Here is a 25,000-nt window from a genome sequence, read left to right on the forward strand (position 1 = left end):
TGCCCGCTACGTCCGGTCGGGCCCTAAATTACTTTTTTCGCCGGCAAACGATGTCTCTATCTCTCTCTCTCTCTCTCTCTTCCGCACCTCCTTTGTGCTCCACACAACAACCGCACCAGCGCGAAGCTTCAATGAAAGCAGTAGTCATTTGCCGTTTCTCCAATCCACCAGAGCTCCCGAAAGCGGTTTCCACGGTCGAGAAAAAAAATTCCAGGGAATCATAAAAAGAAAGGGGAAAGAAAATGAGCAATGCGATCGTAGTGCGCGGTACTTACTTTTCGAAAGAATTGCGGCGACTAAAATTACTTTCCTCAGTGGTTTGTTTGTTTTGTTTGTATACAAAAACGGCGCTGCTCCCAATTTAGATACGAAAAACTACGGAACCTGTAAGCGATGTTGTCCAGTGGAAAGCGCCATGCTTTAAGCGAACAGAAATTTACGCCCATCGCGGTATCCGGCTCCCTTTATCTTCTGTGGCTGACCGTGCGTCATAATTTCAGGTATATTAGAACGTCAAGGGATGTTTTCGTGAAAAATGTCACATAATACTCATTTTTTTCCTCGTGTGCTCTGCTGACAGATCTAGGGCATCAGTCTCATCAGGGGGTTCTGTCAATGATCATGCGTTGCGTTCTCCTTCATTTTTCTTTTTTTTTTCTACGCACAGCTACAGAGATATGGCTTAACTCGCACTGTCCCCGTTTCAGTGTTAATAGACAAATAGTACTGGGCTAATGCAAACGAGATCTGTTGCACTAAAGAAGAGGGACAAGCATTAACACTCACGTCACCGCGCATAGAGTAATCGAATAATTTGATCGACGTTTTCTTTTTCCTACGCATTGTTAAACATTTCCGCTGGAATTCTTCGACCAACAACATCGTGACCCACCCCGAAACGACACCTGAGCTTTAACTATTTGTCATATTTGACCATTTTCTGCTGCTTTATATAGGAGACTGGAAAAAATGAAACTCTGACATGGAGGTATTGTCGAAACTAGCCTTCGGTGCTTCTAGCACGTCTTCAACAAAACAAAAAATGACGCAAAATTTGTACTTCCGTTCACTCGACAACGAAAATTCTAAATAACAGCAGCAGTGAAGGCGCAGAAGTAGCCTCTCTCTAGTTCTGATCCGACGTATAAGCTGTTTTAACCATGCCTCGAACAACGGTAGAAGTTCGTGAGTGCACGTTATCTTGATGATTGTGTTTTGCTAATATCAAGTGCAACTTTGTTCTTCCCACCGTGGGTTGCTTTTACTTATCTGGGCTTCGAAAGGCTACGTAGAAATTATTGTTACGAAGAATCCTTCCCGTCGTGTGGGGTTTTCACTCGTACGAGAGCCCGTAGTCGATTTCGGGCCGCCCTCCGACCGGAGCTTGACCACCAGTCGAATCTCTTGCATTCTTGAATACGGCCTGTGCAAGCGCTTTCATTCACTTATTGCACAACATTGTGCAACATTCAACGTTATTCTACCGTACTGTACAAGGACTGAACAAAGTGTCTGACGATTCCAGCGCCAGTTGAACGCACACTAGACCCCTTTTTTTGCACGGAGAAGCTGTTCGAACGCTACAATCGAGTATGGGGAGGCTTCGGAATGCACCTTGATCTGGTAACCATTGCTTCGCGAACCTAAAATATGCAGTAAAAATAAAAAGTCACAGTGACGAACCGTCGTTGCTGGCGTTTGGGCGCAGATTTGTACTTCATTTCATCTTGTTGAAGTCAACCTATCTCGTTGAAATTAACGAAAATTGAGTTTCAAATGCATACTTTATCGGTCTAAGTTACTTTGGCGTTTCTCTTCAGTGTCGCTCTAACGTTAAGCCGCTATAGGTGCGGCCTGATCGTTATTATTACGGCCAGCGCGTGAGGGAAGACAAAACACACAAGACGAGTACAGATGCCCGATAACCCTGACACTGGCTTTACACATCAATACACGATCGACAACTCCAAGCAATCGCGAGATGCTAGTTAATTTCTGAAAGATGATGCAACGTTGCATGCCGCATCCACTTGCGCTCGCGCACACACACGCATCCGCGAGTACATGCACCTACACGCACGCATGCGCACTGGCTGAGTTGCACAATGCACAGGAATAATAATAATAATAATATTTGGGGTTTTACGTGCCAAAACCACTTTCTGATTATGAGGCACGCCGTAGTGGAGGACTCCGGAAATTTTGACCACCTGGGGTTCTTTAACGTGCACCTAAATCTAAGCACACGGGTGTTTTCGCATTTCGCCCCCATCGAAATGCGCCCGCCGTGGCCGGGATTCGATCCCGCGACCTCGTGCTCAGCAGCCCAACACCATAGCCATTGAGCAACCACGGCGGGTAATGCACAGGATTAAGCATTTCGGTGTGTGCGCGTGCGTATACGTGTGTTGAAGAAAAAAATGAGACTGTTGAAAAAAAATTATTTACGTACCTCCAATCGCTTGAAGCATTAACACCGCAGTTTTACCTTGTTATTGCGCCCGAGGTTCCCCAATGTCGATCTCAAGAAGTAAAGCCGCCACGCACAGAAAGAATGTGTGCACCACACAAAAGCTGCGGGGCGCGTATAGCCGCAACCACTTAGCGAGTTTCGAGCAGGAGAATCGAAAGCCTGCCCAGAACGCGGAAAGAAAAATAAACAAACAAAACAGCAAATAGAATTCAGCGAAAGCGCGTGGTATGGCGGCAGCTTCGCAGCAGCTGGGGCTGCTATACACACCGGCTAATCGAACGCATTCCCGCGGCTCGCCGGGCAAGAATTCAGGACGCGCCGATACGGGCGCCTATACGCCGTTGTCCTGTGTGTATACGTGCCGGGATGTGTGGCCATCAGATTCTTCTCAACTACAGCACAGCCGAGAGTTCAGCAAGTGCATCGCTAATTGTATACAAGCGATCGGCCGCTTGTTGCTCTTCTTTTTCCTTCAAGTCATCTAGAGCACTGTCGCGGTGCGATTTACATTCCGCCGGCCGTAAGTGAAGAGCTCAGTTCGCATTAGCCTGCGGTAGATTCAAAGCGCCGCGCTTAAAGGTATAGTCTCACTTTCATCCTGGTACGAGCCAGCACGCTACCCTGCTACGCGTACAAGGAAAACGTATATAATCAAATGGCAAAGGTACAGGCGTAAGTTTAATGACCCCAGTCGCCATTCTTGTTTCTGTCATTTTAACCAAAGCTTTCTTAGGTACAAATAAGGTTTTATGTCGATGCTTGTTCTTGCTTCACCGTTCTTCGTTGGAACGTAACGTTTCTCGGAATGATGAACGGCAGTGATAATCGAACGCGGACATGAAGCGAAGTAGGCCTGACGGACAACAAATGTTTGTGCCTAAACGTTTACGTGTAAACACATGAGAGATAAAACGAAATGAATTACAATTTGAACAACAGAGCATGCAGTGTCTCGCACTTCGACTATCTCAATGACTATCGGAATTCCGACTACTCAATATACGGTGCCTCGCTGATCGATCAGCCAATCTGATCGCAGCCCAGGATCGTTGTAATGTCCAGTGTGCGAAGCCTCAATAATCTATCAGCAATCCTGATTTCAGGCCAGACTGAGGGACATGATATCGTCCGAATTAATATAGCTCAAACGTATACGAAGGAAAAAGGGAGGTAGGGCCGTTGGCCCCATAGATGCGAGCACCAACGAGAGATAAAAGTTTGGTACGTCACAACGCCACAGGCATGGGCTAACTCGTAAAAGTAGAGGTATTGGAAAAGAAAACCCTTTTCTTTTTTTTTCTTCAGCTACGCTTTCATTTTCCTCATTTACACGTAGTTATTCGCGGCTCCAGAGAGGAATGCTACGTACAGTTTCTTGCCAGGACATTTCAAACCTCGGCGGCATCTTTAGCCAGCAAGGAGTTCGGGAGACGACGACGCCAACACCGCGTACACGATTCTCGCTTCACGTTTTCTCGTGGGGAACAAATTATGGCCATGATAGGCGGAATCCGAACTCGGTGCTTACAAGACCGCGTTCTCCGAATGCGTTCTTCGCATCCGAACCGCGCATCTGTGACTCGACACTAGACGGTTGTTTTTGTTTTTTTTTTACACTCAAAACCAAAAGAAAATCCGAGCCGTTGCCGCCCGGACGCTAAGCGGAAAGGACTCCCTGCCCCGTACACATAACACGCGGTCAGTATTGCTACAGGCCCTTCCAAATCTGGACGGCGTCTGTGGCCAGCAAAAAAGAAGCCGGGAGCCGGGGTAGCAACGCCACCTATAAAAATCCCACTCGAGGTTTGCCCGCTAGAACAAATTACGACAGTGGGCGGAATCCGAACTCGGTGTTTGAGAGACCGCGTTCTCCAAATGCGTTCTTCGCATCCGAGTCGCGCTTCTACGACACGCACTGTGACTTGTTACCCGACACACCATGATTACAAAGACGGCGCCGAATAAAACAACACACGAAGAAGGGGGGCACGAGACAGCACGTAGGCGCACTAACAACTGAGTGTTTTATTTCTTGACATAGTAATATATAGCTGCTGTCAAGGATCAAAACAACAAGAATAAACAGGGCAGTCATCTGCATCGCACGAGGAAGCCAAGATACGGAATAACTTTTAAGTGTCACTCTCAAGATGCAGATGACTGCCCTGTTTATTCTTGTTGTTTTGATCCTTGACAGCAGCTATATATTACTATGTCAAGAAATAAAACACTCAGTTGTTAGTGCGCCTACGTGCTGTCTCGTGTCCCCCTTCTTCGTGTGTTGTTTTATTCGGCGCCGTCTTTGTAATCATGCTTAACCACCTAGCCCACCAACACATGCTCCGACACACCAAGCGGGCTTTCTGACCATCTCAAAAACAAAGAGAAAAGCCAAGCAGTTGCTGCCCGTACGCGTAGGGCGAATGAACCCCTGCCCCGCACACATAACGCGGCCGTAACTCGCGACGTTGCCGAAATCACACGAAACAAGCATACGGCCCCTAGAGTAAGATTCGGCGAATTATGGAGAGAATTATGGAGAATCGGAGAAAATCGGTGAATTATGGAATTATATTGTACGGCCCTTAGAGTAGATTCGTCTGGTTCCCACCGGGCTCTGACTCATATTCCGACGACACGAATCTCGCCCTTGATCGGAACTAGAAAGAAACATGACCGAGATGAACGTACAGCCACTTCCCCGAGCAATCGGAGGCCAGCAGAGGAAGCACGTCGGCGTTGTAGAGATGGGTCGCCGCTCAGGAGCGAGCCGGATCTTTTGAGCGGCTGTTTTTTAAAGGTCGAGTGAGCCAGGGCTCACTAAAAGTGAGCGGCGGCTCTCTTACAGAGGACTACGCGTGCCCTCGACAAGATGAATGTCGAAAAAAACACAAGCCAGCTGCACAGCCTAAACATCGTATAAACATATACAGCTGCGTATCAGAACAATAAAGACAACTCGATAAGTTCGGAGCAAATGTATTACATTGCAAGAAAAGAGTAGGAAAAAGAAAACCAAACAGTGAGTATGATAGCATGCATGGCTTAACAAGGGTTAAGCGAGTTGATTGAGTGCCTGAATTTTTCACGGTCAGTTTCCGCAACTATGTCATCTGGGAGGCTGTTCCAGGGAGGAATGGCACGTGGAATTGCACACAAATCGAATGCGTCAGTTTTACCGCGTACATATAGATACGCGTGAACCTAAAATGATTGTGACGTGTGCGATGAAGTTTCTATAGGCGTAGGGAGCGTTTATTAGTCTGGTGGGCGTAGTTATGAAATAATGACAAAAGGGGTATGTCGCGACGATTACTTAGCAGCTGAAGCCAAAGGTAAAGCTTTATTTGAGTTACGCTAGAATGGTAGTCATTTTAATTACTTCTCTCCATCTTGCGGTTTCCCGCAAAACTATCACGTCAAACTCTTGCCTTTGCTTCCAGTTCTTGATAAGTTCGACTTTGTCCGGCTATCTCCTAGCCGCTTGGTTAGCTCAGATCGTAGAACAGTTGTCCGGGAAAGGTGGTGGTTCCAGGTTCGACTCCCGGACCAGGACGAATTTTTCTTAAATTAAAATATGGGGTTTTACGTGCCAAAACCATTTTCTGATTATTAAGCACGCCGTAGTGGAGGACTCCGGAAATTTCGACCACCTGGGGTGTTCTTTAACGTGCACCTAAATGTAAGTACACGGGTGTTTTCGCGTTTCACCGCCATCGAAATGCGGCCGCCGTGGCCGGGATTCGATCCCGGGACCTCGTCTTCAGCAGCCCAACACCACAGCCACTGAGCAACCACGGCGGGTACGAATTTTTCTTCGACCGCGAGGCGTTTCTTACGAGGAATCCGTAAGGATTTTCTTTGCAGCAATTTGCTACGTTTGGGTTGAGGTCTGATTTTACCTTTATTCATTATTCGTAGTCATAATTCCGGGAAATGAAACGTGCAGCTTTCGTGGGGAGACCAGACTGGAGCGGCGAACTCAAGCCATGGGTGAACGAATGTTTGAAAAACCAGTTTGCGGATAAGTGTAGGTGAGCTTCGGAGGTTGCGGCGCAGGTAACCTTGTGATCGAGGAGCATTGGCACAGACGGTGGCCAGATGATGATTATTATCATTATTAGCGGCATTTTCCTTCGGAAAGGGGCAGCGACAAATAGTATCCTTGCCGGCTTGATTCAATAAGGTCTTACTACGTCTATCACCCCCCATACTTTATCCTATCTGATCTTGATCTTAACTTTTGTAATTAAAACTTCTATCTCTATACCGTCACCTACGCTTGCAATTACTGTAATTATATCAACATATTCCCTGCTTTCTTTTCTTCCACCAACACTCTATAAATGTACCTTAATCGTCGTGACTGCAGACCGCAGTTATACGAGTTATTTTTTTCAATCATCTTTGAATCCCAACGCTTGACGTAGTAGTTCTGCGGAAACCCGCAAGGTGGAGAGAAGTAATGAATAAAGGGAAAAACAGGCATCCACCCGTTCGTAGCAATTGCTACAAAGGAAGCCCGTACGGGTTCCTCGAAAGGAAAGCCTCATAGTAGAAGAAAAATTCGTCCTGGTCCGGGACTCGAACCCGGGACCACCGCCATTCCGGGGCAGCCGCTCTACCATCTGAGCTAACCAGGCGGCTAGCACATATGGCAGGGCGAAGTCGAATTTGTCGACAACAGGAAGCAAAGGCAAGTGTTTGACATAGTAGTTCTGCGGAAACCCTGCGTAGTCGTTTTGCGGAAACCCTGCGGGTTTCCGCAGAACTACTACGTCAAACACTTGCCTTTGCTTCGTGTTGTCGACAAATTCGATTTCGCCCTGCCATCTGCTAGCCGCCTGGTTAGCTCAGGCATTAGAGCGGCTGCCCCGGAATGGCCGTGATCCCGGGTTCGAGTCCCGGACCGGGACGAATTTTAGAGCGCAGCTCTTTGGCGTCCGTTCCTGGGTTTCGCGTCGTCGTCGGCGTTGTCGTCGGCCTCGTAACCAGCTCCGCCCCCCTTTCATCCCCCCAGCGCTAGCAGCGACCGACTGATTCCGCTGGATGCCGCTGACGCCGCTAGAGAGTCAAGATAACGTGACTGCATAGAACACCGTCGCCGCCATGCAGAAAGAGGAGGAAAGGGTCCCCCCCCCCTGTTCTTGTGTGGCGGATAGGGTGCTCTTCAGTTGCCGACGCGCCGGTTATTTCACGTAGGCCCCGGCACGTCGACGAATACGTGACCACCTTCCCACGGCTAGACCTGGTTCTTAGCGCTGCGGAAGCGAGGGTATCATATTGTTTGTGTCGGCATCGGCGGCGTTGTCCCTGAAACCAACTCCGCAGCTGGGGTTGACTCACTATCGGCGTCAGCGGCATCAGTCAGTCGCTGCTATCTCTTCCGTCCTCCCTTTATCGTGTTGTCCGCTTGCTGCGCGCGCTTCTGCCCCCATCGTTTGCCGCTGGGTGTACACGCCGCCCCCCTCCCCCCTCTTCCTGCGAGTCTCCGGTTGTCAAAGCGCCGGCTCGAACTTAATTCCTTTCTTCGCTCCTCCTCCAATGCAACCCCTGTGCGGTGGCAATCAGAGAGCCAGATCGGTGGCGGCGGATCTATATATGTGCACCGCCCGAGCCGAAATTGTCGCTGCCGTTCGCCCTGTGCGGTGGCAATCAGAGAGCCAGATCGGTGGCGGCGGATCTGTATATGTGCACCGCCCGAGCCGAAATTGCCGCTGCCGTTCGCCACTGCCAAATTATCTGCCAGTTCTTTCTGAGCCATGAGCGAGACGACCGATGGAAGTCCTCCGTCTGCTGCTGCTGCTGCTGCTCCCCCACTACTAACACCGATGTTAGTAGTGGGGGACTTTAATGTTGACATAAAGACAAACAGCAATTTCCTAAAACTTATGCGGGAGAACATCCCGTTCCTCTCGCTCGTAACGCGTCCCACGGCTGTGACAACCTCGCGAGGCACTTGTATAGATCTCGTCTTTGAGAATCAAGCATTGGTGTACCAAGTCGAACATATATCAGTCTATTTCTCCGACCACAAAGCTTCCTTCATGACTGTCAAGAACTGTTAGTGGAGTCTTTGTTAAAGGAATACGCGTGAAAAATACAAAAAAAATCTGTGATAGCGCATACATGTGTTGCTCGATTTCTTTGCCTCAATCTATCGAAAAGGTGAAACAGCTTATTTGCTGCGCTCAAATTTCGCATTAGGAAGTAACGTAATCGTCGGTAATTTTTTCTTCAACTATGAGGCTTTCCTTTCGAGGAACTCGTACGGGCTTCCTTTGTAGCAATTGCTACGAACGGGTGGATGTCTGACTTCCCTTTATTCATTAATCCCAACGCTTGTGGAAGGTGTACACACCCTACGTGATCTAGCCAGGTGATTATCTTGGCATTCCACTGCGATATACCGAGTCGTTTTCCGGGCTCATCTCGCAGCACACACATGCCTCCGCCTGTTGTCGCAGATTTGCCCTGGTATGTTTTTGCCGTCAGGCAGCCAGCTCGTGCTACAAATAGCGATGGAATAACCTTTGCGTTATCAAACATATTATTGGCCCTGATTTATTTCCTGCCATTCTTTTTTTTTTGTAAATCTCTGCGGTCATATTTTGTTTCCATCCTTTTCAGCCAATTTGCCTTCTCTGTTTCCCTCGCTTTCATTTGTACGACTCATTTGTACTTTGCTTTGTACGACACGGGGCACGTTATCGCGTTAATATCCTATTAAAAGTACTTGCCTCGTCATGTACTTTCCAGAGGTTGCACGCTATGCTCAATTGAATGTTCTTCAAACTTTTGGGAGTCACGTTCTTTTGTCACTCAATTTTTCTCGCACCGTTGTAGTAAAGTATGTATGTTGTAAAAGGCGTTTCGTTCTTTCTTCGCACATGCAAAGATGCCGCGCAACAAATAGCCTCGATTAAATAAAAACACGGCAAAAATATAGTACTTCTTAATTTTAATAACTGAGGCGATAACCCCGAACTAACGTTCCAATAAGAACATACGCAGATTCGAAGGTGAAACGATGCCCTCACCTGCCTTAACTGAAGTACTGCAGTTTTAACCAAGCACGGAGGATACACTACATATATATATATATATATATATATATATATATATATATATATATATATATATATGGGGGGGGGAATGAACAACGAACAGTGAGTGAGTGAGTGAGTGAGTGAGTGAGTGAGTGAGTGAGTGAGTGAGTGAGTGAGTGAGTGAGTGAGTGAGTGAGTGAGTGAGTGAGTGAGTGAGTGAGTGAGTGAGTGAGTGAGTGAGTGAGTGAGTGAGTGAGTGAGTGAGTGAGTGAATAAACTTTTATTTGGTCCAGCAAAGCGCGATAAAACGCGCACCTGGCTAGTACAACGAACAGTCAGTCATCCAATCCACAATGAAAGGCGAGACGTCGGGACTCCAAAATATGCACCGAAATAAACGCGAGAGACTGGGAGACACGATTAACGTTTCATTATGCCGGCTCGCAATAACACTCCCTGCGCGCGAAAATTACAGCGGGCGCGAGTATGAGCGCCGGGAGACGGCGCCCGTCTAATTGCTAGCGCGTCATCTTCCCTTTAATTGCGGCCAGCCGTCCCGCGCTCCCTAATTGGCTTAGATATATTCGAGATAATTCACGCGCGCGCTCCTTTTTAATAAGCTTTCCTCACACGGCAGCCAGCTGCCCGCGCTAATGGATTTGGGCACGCCCATCATACAAGAGACCGCCGCCATATTGCAGCAAAGCATCGACCGCATGCGCGCGGTATACTCGAAGCAGGTCCCCGTTAAGCATGCACTAAGCATGCCCATGTTGAACATATCACGTCATGTGCTTGAGCATGAAAGCAAGCTCAAGCATGTCACAACCAAGCAAGTTAGCTCGACTGAGCACGCTTATCGTGCGACGCTAAGCATGCCTACCACCATGCTCCAGGGAGCTAACTCTCCAAATGTTCATCTCACCGTGCGGGAATGCTAAAGACTCAAGACATACCGCGATGCGTACCGAAATAAGCAGGCCAGATAGGCAGTCGCTTAGGTAACGTAAGAGGCCTAACCCCAACAAGGCAGTTAACTCACCATGGAACTTCGCGTGCATAGCTTCCATGGCGAGCCATACTTTGACCCCTTATCCACATTTCCAAATAGCTAGGTCCATCAGGTACGTATACTATTCTCTCTCTGTGTGTGTGGACGGGAATAATATCCAGAAGTCTGCGACAGCACGCTAAACTAGAAACATGGGGACCAGAGAATCGGTGTCACGTAATTGCCGCCACGAGGGTGTCTCGGAGTATTGACACCCTATAGCTAGCAATTCACTAAATTGCGCGAGTTTTAAAGCGAAGCTTTCTTTTCCTCTTGTTCCAACATTGTGCTGTTTTGTAGTCGCCGCAGCTTGTACGAATTCTGGTGCTGTCAGCGAAAATCACGTTATAGTGGTCCAATAAGAGTTCAAATCTCGTAATTCGTCCGTCCGTAGACGGTTCATTACCGCAGGCAAAAGGAACGTGAAAATTCCCCTTCTTCAATGTTGAGCCCGAGCCCACCGGGACATTGGTGAGGATGACGACGCGAACCCCAGATAATCTTCTCGTAACATTATTTAGGCGGGGTCTCTGATACCTTAAAAATTGCAATGTAATCCTTCTTTTAAGGTAAACATTTCGCTAGATGCAAGCAGGCTCTGTCATAAGCGAAAATTGAATCAGCGCAAGATACGCACGGACGAGCGTGTGTCCCGTCATTCCCTCTTCGCGCGTACGCGTCCTTTTCAGCTAGAACAATGCGTAGGATAAGGAACGGACAAACTCTATTTTTTCAACGCGTCTAAGTCGTCACCGTCGATGCCCAGCTAGGATCCCTCGTCGTCCCACACTCGTCCGAGCCCGTGTTCAATGTGGGTCACCAGCACGGACGCTAGCGTATGGGCGTAGTTCTTGCGTTAGATCTGTACTGATTTCCCAGGTACGGGGAAGGGAGGGCTTGAGCTAGTTCAAAAAAGAGTATATATAGTGTGCTATGGGGCAAGGCCGGCAGAAATGGAGTGCGGGTATTATCCACATATCTCTGACACACCGGCTCGCCCTGTCTATTCTCAATGCGGCGATGGGTAGCATCGTTGTGCAGTGCAAGTGTCTGTGCCTGACCACGAGTAACGGAGAAGTCCCCAATAATGGCTCAGGAAGTTTGATGCTGGGCATTTATAGTCTGCAAAAATAAAAAAAACATAAGATTGCTAAGAATTTCGGCAAAATACGAAAAGCAGAGCTTGGAGGCCGTAAGCCACTAACCCGTTTAAAAGGGGACGCCCATAACATTCATTCATTCATTCATCCATCCAACTATCTATCCGACGCCTACACGTTAGCAGTGTCGGCAGGAGTCAGGAGCCTATAACAGGGTGCACAAGAAACAACAAAAAAAAAGGCGCGCATTGACCCCAGTTGTAGATACGTAATCAGTGACTCGCAGACGGCGGTCAGAAACTATGCACAAGGCAGAATTTCGCCGAAGGCTGAGGCTATACTCAAAGCCAACGCGAACTATGTCACCTCCGAGGAGACGGGGGAACGACACATTATATGGTTCCCGGCTCACACCTCCCCCGACTCCCCCGTACCCAACATCAACGAGGAGGTCCACCGCGTAGCGCGAGGTCTCACGTTCCGCGCCCGCGAAGAAGGATCCTCTCTTGTGGTTGGAAATCCAACGGAGGCATGGACAGAGAGGGACAGAATGACCAGATACTGTGATATTACAAAACTTTATCAAACCTCAAGGCGGGTTTATCCGCCCCCTAACCCCAAACTCGACAGGGCCCAAGCGGTAGACTGGCGACAGCTACAAACAAAGACCTTCCCCAACCCCGTCCATCTCAGGAGGATATATCCGGACGTCTACTCAGATGATAACTGCAAGCTATGCAGCAGGGCTCACGCAACTCTTAGACACATTCTCTGGGAATGTGACGTTATATGCGAAGAAAATGCAGTTTCCCCAGATGAATTTGCCGGATTGTTACTAAAGTTGTTACCACCACCACCATTCCGCAGGCAACAACACTGCGTGGCGTAAAGAACATTCAGCGGCGGGTCCGCGAGACAGCGCAAAATACGCCGCGAGATCGAAGCCAGCCGCAGCGCGACGGCGAGCCAAGCCACTGGGCCCAACCAATCACGGGGCTTTCTTTTTTACCCACCAGCCCACAGTGGGCTTCCTATTTCGTTGCCGTATACTCAACCACAGCTCATACCCGATACCTCGGCGGGCCCAAGGAGGGAGGCAACACGATCTGCTGGCCTCTTCCTGCCGTCGAAAACTGCTGCGAGGACTGGGACACCCACTCACCCGCCCACGGCAGGTATCGATTCGCGCGTCTCAACCGCATGGAAGAGGGCCACGCGATCGGAGGATGCTGCTGCTCCTGCGCGTTTGCGAGTCGCTGAATATCACTCGGCTGTCGCCCCAGTTTCTGCCACCGCTTTCGGCTTGCGCGGATGCTCCATAGCGGACCGCAAACAGCGTGAGTAAAGGGCTAAATATAGACCGACGTAGCATGAGCGCTCGCACACGTTGCGTAACGTTGGCGAGAACAACAGCGTCTATAGTTCGACCGATGGTTCGAGGCCCTGGCGCAGCCAACGTACATGGACCGGGCCAACGCGCTCTGACGCGCGCGGAGTCAGGCGACGCTCGCCCGCGCGCCGATAACGTCGGACTGTAAACGCGCCTTTACAGACGAAGACAAGGAAAGAGCGGGCCGAAACGCACACTGAAACAACCGTATTCGTGAAAGATCAACAAGGCTGATTCTTGGGCTAGTTGGTACGGTTTACTCATAATGGCAAAGCCTTTCGCGCAATTCAAGAAGACAGGGACGTGGCAGAGATACAGAATAGCGCTGTCCTGTGTCTGTGTCACGTCCCTGTCTTTTTGAATTGCGCTAAAGGCTTTATCATCATGAGTCGTAAATGATACCCCAAGAAATACACAGAAGAGACAAAAGAAGAAATAGAACACAGACGTGACAGAGCCCCGTCTGAACTGGGCGCGCTATCCGCTCATAACTATTATAAATATTAAACATATTATAAATATTATAATAGACCTATTATTAGATAGACCTAACAAAATACATATGTTTTTCGCAGTCACGATCATCGAGACATAAGCATGTACACGGTTTAACAGAATATTCAGGCCATAAGGACACATTCATGTACTCTTATTTCCCCCTCATGATAAGGGAATGGAATCGCCTCGATCCTTCAGTAATTTATGTAAATTTAGAGTAAATTTAAATAAAACTTCCGATATAGATTTCTGTTGCTCAATAGCTGCTACATAAAAGTTTTTCCGAGTGTGAAGAAAACCCGCGAATACACGCAAAGTGCCTCGAGCAGCCAGTCGCGCGGCAATGTTGCGTGTATTCGCGGGCTTGGAGAAACACTTTTATGCGCATATTGAGCAAAAGTGAAGCTGTATAGGTAGCCCTTCATGTTGCTCTACAGCTTTCTCCTTGACACTTTTAATCTAATTATAATATTCGTGAAGTAGATTAATTCATTAAAACTAATTATTTAATTAGGCGGAATGCAAAAATATAATCTGAGTATCTCCATGCGAGGGTAAACAACATTACCTTGGTTCTGTCCAGCTACGTGGCATTTGCATATTTTTAAATCCTAGTGCATGATAGTTGGGACACCCTGTATACATGACGCTCTTTCGGCGCACCAATAGCGTTTTCAACCAAGCACTAACACAAACCATAACATCTGTAAAAAAAATAGTTCTCATGCAAAAAGAAATTATTTATTACCCTCGCTGTGAGCCGAGTACATGGACAATGCCACAGCCCGTAGCAGCTCCTTTTAATTTTTTTTCGTCTGAACCAGCCGTGTACCAATGTGCTAGAATAGACCCCGCTCGTGAACGGCCAAAGCAGTTTTCTTCAAAGGCTGCATACCTAAAATTCGCAGTTATGAAATCTTCTACATGTAACCAGAAGCCTGACGTTACTGTAATTTTTCGATTACGACGTGTACGGTGAGTACACGATATTCCTCTACACGCAGACAGCAAGCAGCATGGGCCATCTTCCAAAATCAGACTACCGTTCGTCGAAAAATGGTACGCAGAATGGAAAACGTCAAAAAACGAAACGTAATCCTTCGACTGTGTAGCTATTCACTTATTTATTTATTATTTATTTATTTATTATCATACCTTCAGGGCCCAGTGGGCATTGCAGAGGGGGTGGGTACATGGTTTACAAACAAGAAGCATTCTAGCGTATAACACAAGGACAAGATAAACAGACAGTAATAAGAGCAGCAAAATAAAAGAAAAAAATCGCATGGAAGTCCATCACCAAAAAATTCGCCACTGCTTATGTAAAAGAAAGGTCAAATATCAACATGCTTACATTTAAATACCGGAATTAATAGCGATTGGGCAAATACATATGGCATGCATTCAATTCTTGTAAAGCTCAACAAAATGTAGAAATAAAGCAGGGTAATAGTTCAAACAGTACAAACACATGCAATTCCGTAGTTGTAGGTGCTCTCTCTCTCTCTCCCTTCCCCATCTTTCACCACCCCATCCCGCTTTCATGTGTAGGGTAGCAAACCGGTTAAGCTAAACTGGTTAACGTCCCTGCCTTTCCTTCTCCACTTTTTCCTTCCTTCCTTCCTTGACAAATACCGCTACAATGTATAGGCGAATAAATTTCTAAATGTTCACACAGCACCGTTCTAACGAAGAGCGTCGCCGCCATACTTTTGGGGGTCTTGCAGTTAAGCGGGAAACTCCACTTTTTCCTTCCTTCCTTCCTTCCTTCCTTCCTTGACCAATATCGTTACAATGTACAGGCGAATAAATTTCTACACGTTCATGCGGCATCGTTCTAACGAAGAGCGTCGCCGCCATACTTTCGGGGGGCTTGCGGTTAAGCGGGAAAGCCAGCCCAACCGTCTTGAAGATGCCCCACGACGCGACGCCCCGTCGGACACCGACGGCCCGATCGTGCATCGTCCCATTACACGCTGATCGAGCGCTGAAGGAAGTTCCCGAACACTTGAGAGTCGTTACGAGGAGGGCGGCGCAGAGGGGGAGGGCATGAGGAATGCGTTTGTACGGATGAAAGGCAACGAGCTCGGGCAATTGTCCAGAAGCCGCAACGCCCAAGCGATCGATGCACCAGCACTAGGGCGCGCGAGGACCATCGCATGTCCCGAATCAATCAAGGACAAGGAGTGCGTTGTACGCCGATGAAATGCGACTGTCTGTTTCTATGGTTCTTTTTGCTGACTTGCTAGCCCTCTTTCTCTATTCTCTACTTCCAATTCTCTTTCTTTCTTTCGTTCTTTCTTTCTTTCTTTCTTTCTTTCTTTCTTTCTTTCTTTCTTTCTTTCTTTCTTTCTTTCTTTCTTTACTTTATTTATTTCCTAGTAGTGTTGTTTCTCTCTTTTCCCCTAATTTTCGTCCGACCGTTTCTTACGTCAGTTGGGTTCTTTTATTTTATGGTCACGATGCTCCAACTTAGACCATCTATAACGTGCTTCATTATTCCGCGTTACGGTACACGGCTGTTGTATCGTACGCCTGCGTTGGCAACTCCGCGGGCGTTCCCGGGAAGACAAATACTAAAACCCGGAAGCAGAACTACTCAAAACGTAGTCGTATGGCGTCGCTGAACCGATTCACTGCGAAAGCGCACGTTCGGAGAGCATAGTGTGCGCTTCTTGACTGCAGAAACATACCAGCGCTGGTTAACTTACACACTATACAGAGCGCGTGCACAGCACAGCCGCGAACAATATGAAGACAATGCAAAATTTGTCTTTGAGCAAATATCACGCGTAATTTGGGCATTTTAGTCCTGGCTTGAGTAATGCGTAACGGACAGCTGTATACCGTTAAACATTTAGCCTCCTTTAAGGGTTCTACGCGGGACGTGGGCGTTAGCCGTTACGGCTTTTTGAAAACACTTCCGATGTTTCCTTAAATAATGCTGGGATGGAAACGTGCCTTTGTATCAGCGACTTGATTTAGGCGACGTCCAGCGTCGACGCACTTCTGAGTGGAGAATCGCGTTACTGTGTTACCTCTGGATCCCGTCGTTTGAGTTAGACTGACAAGCGCTATTGTAGAGATGTTGCGAACAGGCTGTTCCTGCCGGTGTTTCATAATAGCACGTTTAATAGCATAATAGCACGTTTCGTAATAGAACTCAGCCTGACTGGCTATGGTGGCTCGGTAGCTTTAGCTTACGGCTCCCGAGCCCGAAGTCACGGCTTCGATTACCCGCGACCAAACGTCAGCAATTTGACGGGGTCTGAGTGCGTAAATAGTCGAGTACATTAATTTTTTTTTCTTTAATGACCACCGTCACAGGTGCGCCGGTCGCATACGTACATTCGCTCGCTGTGATAGAGCAGCCATTGTAATGGGTTGTGAAGGCATCGGATCACTAGCAGCGGTAGAAGTGGCTCGTCAGTCAAAGAACGCCGAACCAATAGCTCTATCACAAGCAGGGTCACCCCACACACACACACACACACACACACACACACACACACACACACACACACACACACACACACACACACACACACACACACACACACACACACACACACACACACACACACACACACACACACACACACACACACACACACACACACACACACACACACACACACACACACACACACACACACACACACACACACACACACACACACACACACACACACACACACACACACACACACACACACACACACACACACACACACACACACACACACACACACACACACACACACACACACACACACACACACACACACACACACACACACACACACACACACACACACACACACACACACACACACACACACACACACACACACACACACACACACACACACACACACACACACACACACACACACACACACACACACACACACACACACACACACACACACACACACACACACACACACACACACACACACACACACACACACACACACACACACACACACACACACACACACACACACACACACACACACACACACACACACACACACACACACACACACACACACACACACACACACACACACACACACACACACACACACACACACACACACACACACACACACACACACACACACACACACACACACACACACACGCACGCACACGCACACGCACACACACACACACACACACTCACACACACACATATACAGAGAGAAAATCACACAGAAAATCATTGATAGGTCAGCCACATGCATTATACCCTAGAAAAAAGCCAGTACAGCTGAGAACTGACTCGACAGTTACTAACACAAGGTTAGTAACTCGCTGTCACACAGGTAACTTTTTTTATGCCGCATATGTGTCATTACATATGTCAGCGTGACAACACGGATGTCACATATTGGCGCGACAGTGATGTGAGGCACATATTGATGTGACATCGCCGCCGCAGATATGTATGGTGCGCCACCCAGTGATGTCATTTTACTTCAGCCATACTATGATTCTCGGCGGGCCATACATCGCACATATGAGCGAGCAGAATAAGCAGATCTGAGGAGCTGAAGCTTCTTTGTTAGTCACAACCACACCATGTGACAAAATATTGCTACGTGCTACTAGAAGACGATGATATCGACCGGTGGATTTCGTGGGACGTACCCATAAGCGGCCACTGCTGATCTGACGTCGACGACGTCATTCTTTGCTGGAAGTTGGCTGGCTTCCATGTTGCTAGTGCTTGCTACCCTTGTAAGTACAACCCGTAAACAGTTTCTCTGCTGTGCTTTCACGTTGCAGTTATTTGGTGGAGGTGCTGGGTACTACTTCGGACGACGGAGCTTCGCAGCGGACGCCACCTCGAATCCACCGCCATGCCTTCGGAGGATGACACGTCGCCACCAGCTACGCCTGGGACCGCTTACCCAGTTTATCGCGCTAGCACAGCCCCGCAATCCCGGGACCTTTTGCGAGGCAAACAGCGCTGACGTGGTTGAGTGGCTCAGCATGCACGAGCAAGTCAGCAAATAGAATGGGTGGGATTCAACTATAATGCGGTCAAACTTCATATTGTACTTCGGCGGTACCACTCGAGTCTGGTTTCGGACCCGCGAGGACGATCTCGTCAGCTGGGACACGTTCAAGCAGCAGCTACGCGATCTTTTTCGGCAACCCGTTTGATCGACAGCTGGCCGCCAAGAAACAACTGCCGGTACGTACCCAGGCCTCAACTGAGCCTTACTTGTCGTGGCTACAAGACTTAATGGTATTGTGTCTACAGGGTGACCAGATGATGTCCGAGGTTGTCAAGGCCGCCCAGGTTTTGAAGTGTATTGCGGACGACGCGTTCAATCTGCTTGTCCTAACCAACGTGACCACCGTTGAAAGTGTTATTAAATAGTGCCGTCGTCTAGAGCAAGCGAAATGCCGGCGCATCTCACCGCAGTTCGAGCGTCTGCCGGATACCTCTGCAACGTCGTCAGGCGAGACAACTCCTTGTCGACCATTCACATCAGACGACGCGACGCGCATCGTCTGCCGAGAACTCGAGGCCGCCTATCCGGCTTTTTATTGAGCCACGGTGCCCGACACCTCGACGCCGGCTATTTCATTTATCCAGGCCGTTGTTCGCCAGGAATTCGGGAACCGTGGCCTCTGCTCTACTTTCTGTGCCATGAACACTCCTGACGCCGCCCTAGTCTCCACGGACAAGCTTTGTCGCGGAGCATACGCCCTTCATCATTCCAGAAACCCGTCGGAATGGAGAACAGCCGATGATAAACCCATCTGTTTTCGCAGCAGCCGAGCTGGACACATTGCGCACTGTTACCGTGGTCATGTCGACGACGTGATTTGCTGGATGTTGGCTGGCTTCGATGTTGCTACCTTTGCAAATGCGCCACGTAAATATTTTAGCTGCTGTGCTTTCACGTAACCATATGAAGTCACAGAAATCCATTTTTTCTCTGGTTACTTGGATACAAGATCAGCGCTGACCACTTTATTGGGCATTTCCGCACAATATTAGCCCCAACGTGGCCAGCGAGATTGCTCCACGGTTAGCCGAAATGGTAAAGCAGCGCACGGTCAGCGGGGGATGTATGTTCGGTCACCGCAAGGGGCTAGTTATGTTTTTTTTTTTTTAGTTATGGGGTTTTGTGTGCCGAAACCACTTTCTGATTAGGATGAGGGATAGTGATTAGGATGAGGGATTTGGATGAGGGATAGTAGGGGAATCCGGAAAATTCGACCACCTGGGGTTCTCTAACGTGCACCTAAATCTAAGTACACAGGTCTTTTCGCATTTCGCCCCCATCCAAATGCGGCCATCATGGCCGGAGGGGGGGGGGGGGGCAAGTTATCTTTTCCTCCGCTTTCATTCCCCTGTATCTGATTGCTTCTACACTTCAAATAAACGTGACTGCTAACTTCCTCTATTCTTTCCGTGCCCTCATATTATCTCGCTTGATATGTAACGTACTTCACGTACGTGACATATGCGATGCAGGGCATCGTATATTCCGTCATATATCATGTACGCTCACGTCATATGAGACATCTATCACGTATGTGACGTGTGTCGCATTTGACATCACTGTTAATGTGCCACACACAATATTTCACTGGATATTTATTACGACACAGCTTCGCTTACGGCACTCCCCCTTCATACCGGCAGGACTGTATACAGTGTCTTTCCGCGAACTGTTTCTGAAATGAATGTCTTAATTGTACATCTAATGTTTGCAGATGGCCCTTACTATACGAAGTATATGAAGTATAAGAAGTACTTTTTATTTAATGCGACGCTTTCTTTGTGCGTGTGTGTAACATGCGCGCTGCGGTTCATCTATTCTTCTTAGGTTGTGATTTGTGTTGCATTTGAGTGTATACCTTCTCGTTTTATAATGCCACAGCCACAAGAATCGTAAACACGTATTGTTATAGAATGAATCAGTTACGACCTTTTGCTAACTTGCTTTCTTGACATTCACAGGTGCTCAAGAAATAATAGAAAAAAGAAGGAACCGCAAGAAATACCAGAACGCCAACAATATAACCTCTAAATCAGACATTTTAATTTTAATCGTCACCTTTATTCTAGGTGACCTACTCACACTTCCTGAATGATACTAGTGTGTAATGCCTTCGTCTTTATCTCGCAAGGAAGCGTTCTCGCCTGAAAGCACGTGCTCTGACCAGATGCAAACTGATGACTCGACCAGATGACTGATGACTCATGATGATGATGATGATGATGACGATGATGATGATGATGATGATGATGATGATTGCCCAGATGCAAATATGACTCGTTCGAGGCGTACGTACCGAGTCTTACGTACCGAGAGCACACACAGCCCAGCTAACTTATTTGCAGTATAAGTGCCAGGAAAGCGCGAATCGCAGATACCGTCCACCCGAGCAAAGTACTGGAATGAAACGCGCCCACTCACCTTACGGAGGGCACTCAGCGCCGAACCGGTGGCGACGACTTCTCGGATCGGTTTCGCAACGGCCGCGAAGTCTTGTCGAAGCCCGTCATGCGAACGCGGGGACCAAGCACGAGTGTTTGCAGTCAAGTCGAAGGTGTTTCCTTGCCCGAAGTCAACGCCTGCGCAAAAAAAAAAAAAACAGGGAATGAGGTTTAGCTGAAACGTCTCCGAAAACACTTTTTTTGCCACGCACAGCCACCAAGTTAAAATACGCTCGAAAACTCAAGCTCGAAAAGAACTCGAATGCATGAAGAGAAACACGCGTGAACACAATTCGGAAAGACAAACAGACGCGAGAACACGCGCACGAGCGCTTACGCATGCACACGATCACCGGCATTCATTCATTCATTCATTCATTCATTCATTCATTCATTCATTCATTCATTCATTCATTCTATAATACTGTCAGCTCCATCGGGCTAGTACATGAGTGCAGGTCAAACTTTGAATGCAGCCATCATCATTAGTACTGCACTAAAATGATACAACTTGGTAGTACGTAACTCACACAATCCTTGGTTAAATCAAAAGTACAAAAAGAAATCGCACAGCCTCAAGCAAACACAAACACGCATTTGAATATACCGACACACGTACTAGCGCGCAAGCACACACGCATACACAAAAACACTAATAAGTAAAAAAAAACAAGCACACGCATAGGACACACACCTTCGCGATCTCGAGTGTATCGCAAAAAAGAAATAACAAAGGAAACAGATTCTAGACAACGCCGACCGAGAACTAGAACACATTTAGCGACAAAATTAAAAGGACCTTCCCGGTCCCGCGCGGGAATCTTGTTCGTCGAAACGTCCTTGAAGTTTTCTCTCTAAAACTGATTTTTTTTTTTAGGTCTTTCTGGGCATTCCCCTTTGCTCCTTTTCTCGATGAGACGATATCCCGTCAAACCCTGTATTTTAGCAAGTAGGTTCGCGTCTCGCCTAAACGACAGTTATCGCACACTAACTTTCGGAAACTCTTCCTGTCAAAAAATTAAAATACAGTTTTGAAAGTGTGCTCCGTCATATTGTTACGTAGGGAGACGCAGACGAAAAGCGGCTGACGTGTTGCGGCTGACGTGTTGCGGCTGACGTGTTCACACAGGCTGATCCAGTCATCGACGTCTTCCCCATCTTTACCCGAGAGAGAGAGAGAGAGAGAAGGAGATTCTTGACGATGGGAAGGAAAGGTTGGGGTAAAGTGCAGCGCAGTAACTGTCTCTCAGCAGAGGACACCTCAACCGCGCTGCACAGGGGGTAGGGAATGAAAGTAGGGCCGAGAATACGCCAGGATCACGGGGAGCGGGGAGAGTGATGTAGGTCGTCGAAGTGGCAGCAGGTGTCGGAGCCGGGGGGGGGGGGTCCGGTTGTCGTCGCCGGGAGCCATGAAGGAAGGCTCGACGTACCGTCCACTGCGAAGCTCCGTGACGAGGTACAGGGAACGTCCACCTCCACCAGAGATGTTACGTAGGAATACGCAGACGAAAAGATATGTACACGTATATTTACAATAAAATACGCTGCGCTTGGCCAAGAGGCAACAGCCCGCGCTAGCTTCTCATCGTCGTCGTTGTCTTCGCACTGCTCGCCTTTTCGTGATCGCACATATTGTTCCGTAGCAATATTAAACTGATTTAGTGTTGCTAGTTCATTTCCCGTAGAGAAAATAGAGGGGGGCAGTCCTGAAAGAAGGGTAGGGGGCTTAGCCATAGGCTGAGCCAGGTTGGCTCACCTTACGCTGAAGGAGGAAAGCGTGTAGACACATAGAGAGGAGAAGATAAGACAAAAGTTATGAATGGAAGGTGAGTTATCAAAGCAGCGGTAGCAGCATGGTCTTTTTCTGCTGTTCTGTCGTAGTTGTTGACGAGGATGAGATGGGGCCGAACAAGGGGGAAAGATAAGGACACAAATAGAAAAATAGAAGGGACGGCAGAAGGCCGAGTAAGAAAAAGAAACGGTTAGCGGCAAGAGAAGTGGAACAGCAGAGTACTCTTCACAGAATTGCTGCGTTCGAGAAGTTTCATATTTACGCAACGTCCATCTGGTTAGTGCAGTAATTACCACATGAAATGTGAATGATGTGGAAACAGAAGTGCGCCCATTGTGATAATGGTGCCTGCTGTTTCATCTTCCATCTATCGTAGTTAATTTTTTTTACTTAACAACAACGCTCAGATGACATGTGAACGGAGTGAAGAGTATTTTGTCCATTACGTATCGGCAAATTGAGCGCCAGTGAGCCATCGCGGAAAAAAAAACGAAATTAAGTGGTTTAACGTCCAACAGCAACTCACGGGCTATGATGGGAAACGTAAAGTGCGTGCATTTGGTTGGAGATGGGAGGCTGACGAGGTCTTGCTCCACTCATGTATAACAGGTAACCAAAGCAACGTTCCTGAACATGTTTTCATTCTGCCCCCGTCAAAATGCGGCCGCCGTGACCTGGAATTTAATCCGCAATGCCATGCTCGGCGGCAGAGCGCCAAAGCCGAAGAGCCACCGCTGCCGGTTGACAAGCTTAAAGTACCGTTGCAGGATCAGGTGACACATCTTGAGCACGTTTAGTATAGCTGTGATCACGTTTGCATTTTCCCCGCCTTTCTCGCTTATCCGCTCCTCTCTCTTCTCTACTGAATATCCCAGCATTGCCCATCACGAACTTCATGCTGGGCATGATGGAAAATGTGCTGGGTACGATGGAAACTATGGTGGGTATGACGGAATTCATCGTGGGTGTACTGGGTGGATGGTGGGTGCAGTGGTAGATGGTGGGACGTATTGGTGGGATATATACTGGGTGACTTGTCTCAATGGTGGCCGTGCTGAGTGAATGGTGGGTGTGCTGGGTGGATAGTGGGATACATACTGGGTGACTTCTGTAAAAGGTGGGTGAGTGGTGCGTGTGCTGCGTGAGTTATGGGTGTACGAGGTGGATGGTGGGACACGTAGTGGGAGGACAATGGGCGAATGTATGCGACACCGAGGGAATGACAGGTGGCTTATGGAAGAGTAGTGACACAGTGATGATGGCAGGCTCATGATGTGACGCGATTCATTCATTTCCCAAATAGTATCACTGTAGTCCCTTTTTTACGTATATAAGCGTACGTATGTGCACACGTACTTTTCTAACATCTATTCAAGAATTTCGTGATGCTTAATTATTAACTATTGCACCCTGCTAAACTTGTCTAGTATTAACATTTTTTTTATTATTGTAAAGACTTCAGTATTTCATGTCGGCTTTTGTTCACAATAATTTGTCACTGCTTTGCTACCCTTTGTAGGCAGTGAGAGCTGGTCAAGCTGCTTCAGTGGTGCATTTGTTCCCACCATCTCTCGTGCGCTACACATGAAAATTGATATTGAGTTCAATTTAACTGGTAATTGTAAAGCATTCTAGACATGTATGTGCTGCTACACTGCAGTGGCCGTGGTAAACTGCATGCCCGTCAGCATGTGGGAAGCACCACAGACTTTCTCTCAATGGGTGTAGGGAGACCAATAGCGTGAAGGGAATCCTCATAATAAACTGAAAATTCTTCTAATGTAATTTGTTATATGTAATGGGTACAAATGATAATTATACATGTGGCACATAAAGAGAGAATACGATATTGAAAATGTTTCCAGAGTGATAACACAAAAGCCTAACAAAAATTCTAATATAACTGAAAAACAATCTTCTGTGAGGCAGCCACGATATTAATGTGCACTGTTGCACATTCGTTCTGCAGGCTGTAGATGATCAGCAAAAAATTGCGTAAATTAGGTTGTTTACAATGCTTTCTTTCGATGCACTGTCTGGGCCACTACATCTACATCTGTCTATGCAGTTTCAAGATGCATGGTTTTGGTAAGCGTGTTTCCATCTTCCTGGTTTTCTTTTTTCGTTTTGTTTTCTTTGCCTGAAATACCAATTTTATAGCTTGTCCTATTGC

General features: G+C 47.7%; 1 protein-coding gene across 3 annotated transcripts in view; it reads right to left on the reverse strand.

Annotated features, from left to right (window-relative positions):
- Positions 1-25,000, reverse strand: part of LOC135898663 (uncharacterized) — a 264,427-nt gene that overhangs the window by 58,737 nt on the left and 180,690 nt on the right. For 2 of the 3 annotated variants that reach the window (XM_065427740.1, XM_065427739.2), the window contains exon 4: positions 21,016-21,173. The gene's annotated coding sequence lies outside the window, so the exon portion shown is untranslated. Of the gene's footprint in view, positions 1-21,015; positions 21,174-22,465; positions 22,615-25,000 lie in introns of those variants that run through there. The other variant, XM_065427741.1, reaches the window with a different exon arrangement.

Source organism: Dermacentor albipictus, chromosome 8 (assembly GCF_038994185.2).
Source record: "Dermacentor albipictus isolate Rhodes 1998 colony chromosome 8, USDA_Dalb.pri_finalv2, whole genome shotgun sequence".
NCBI classification, from domain to species: domain Eukaryota; kingdom Metazoa; phylum Arthropoda; class Arachnida; order Ixodida; family Ixodidae; genus Dermacentor; species Dermacentor albipictus.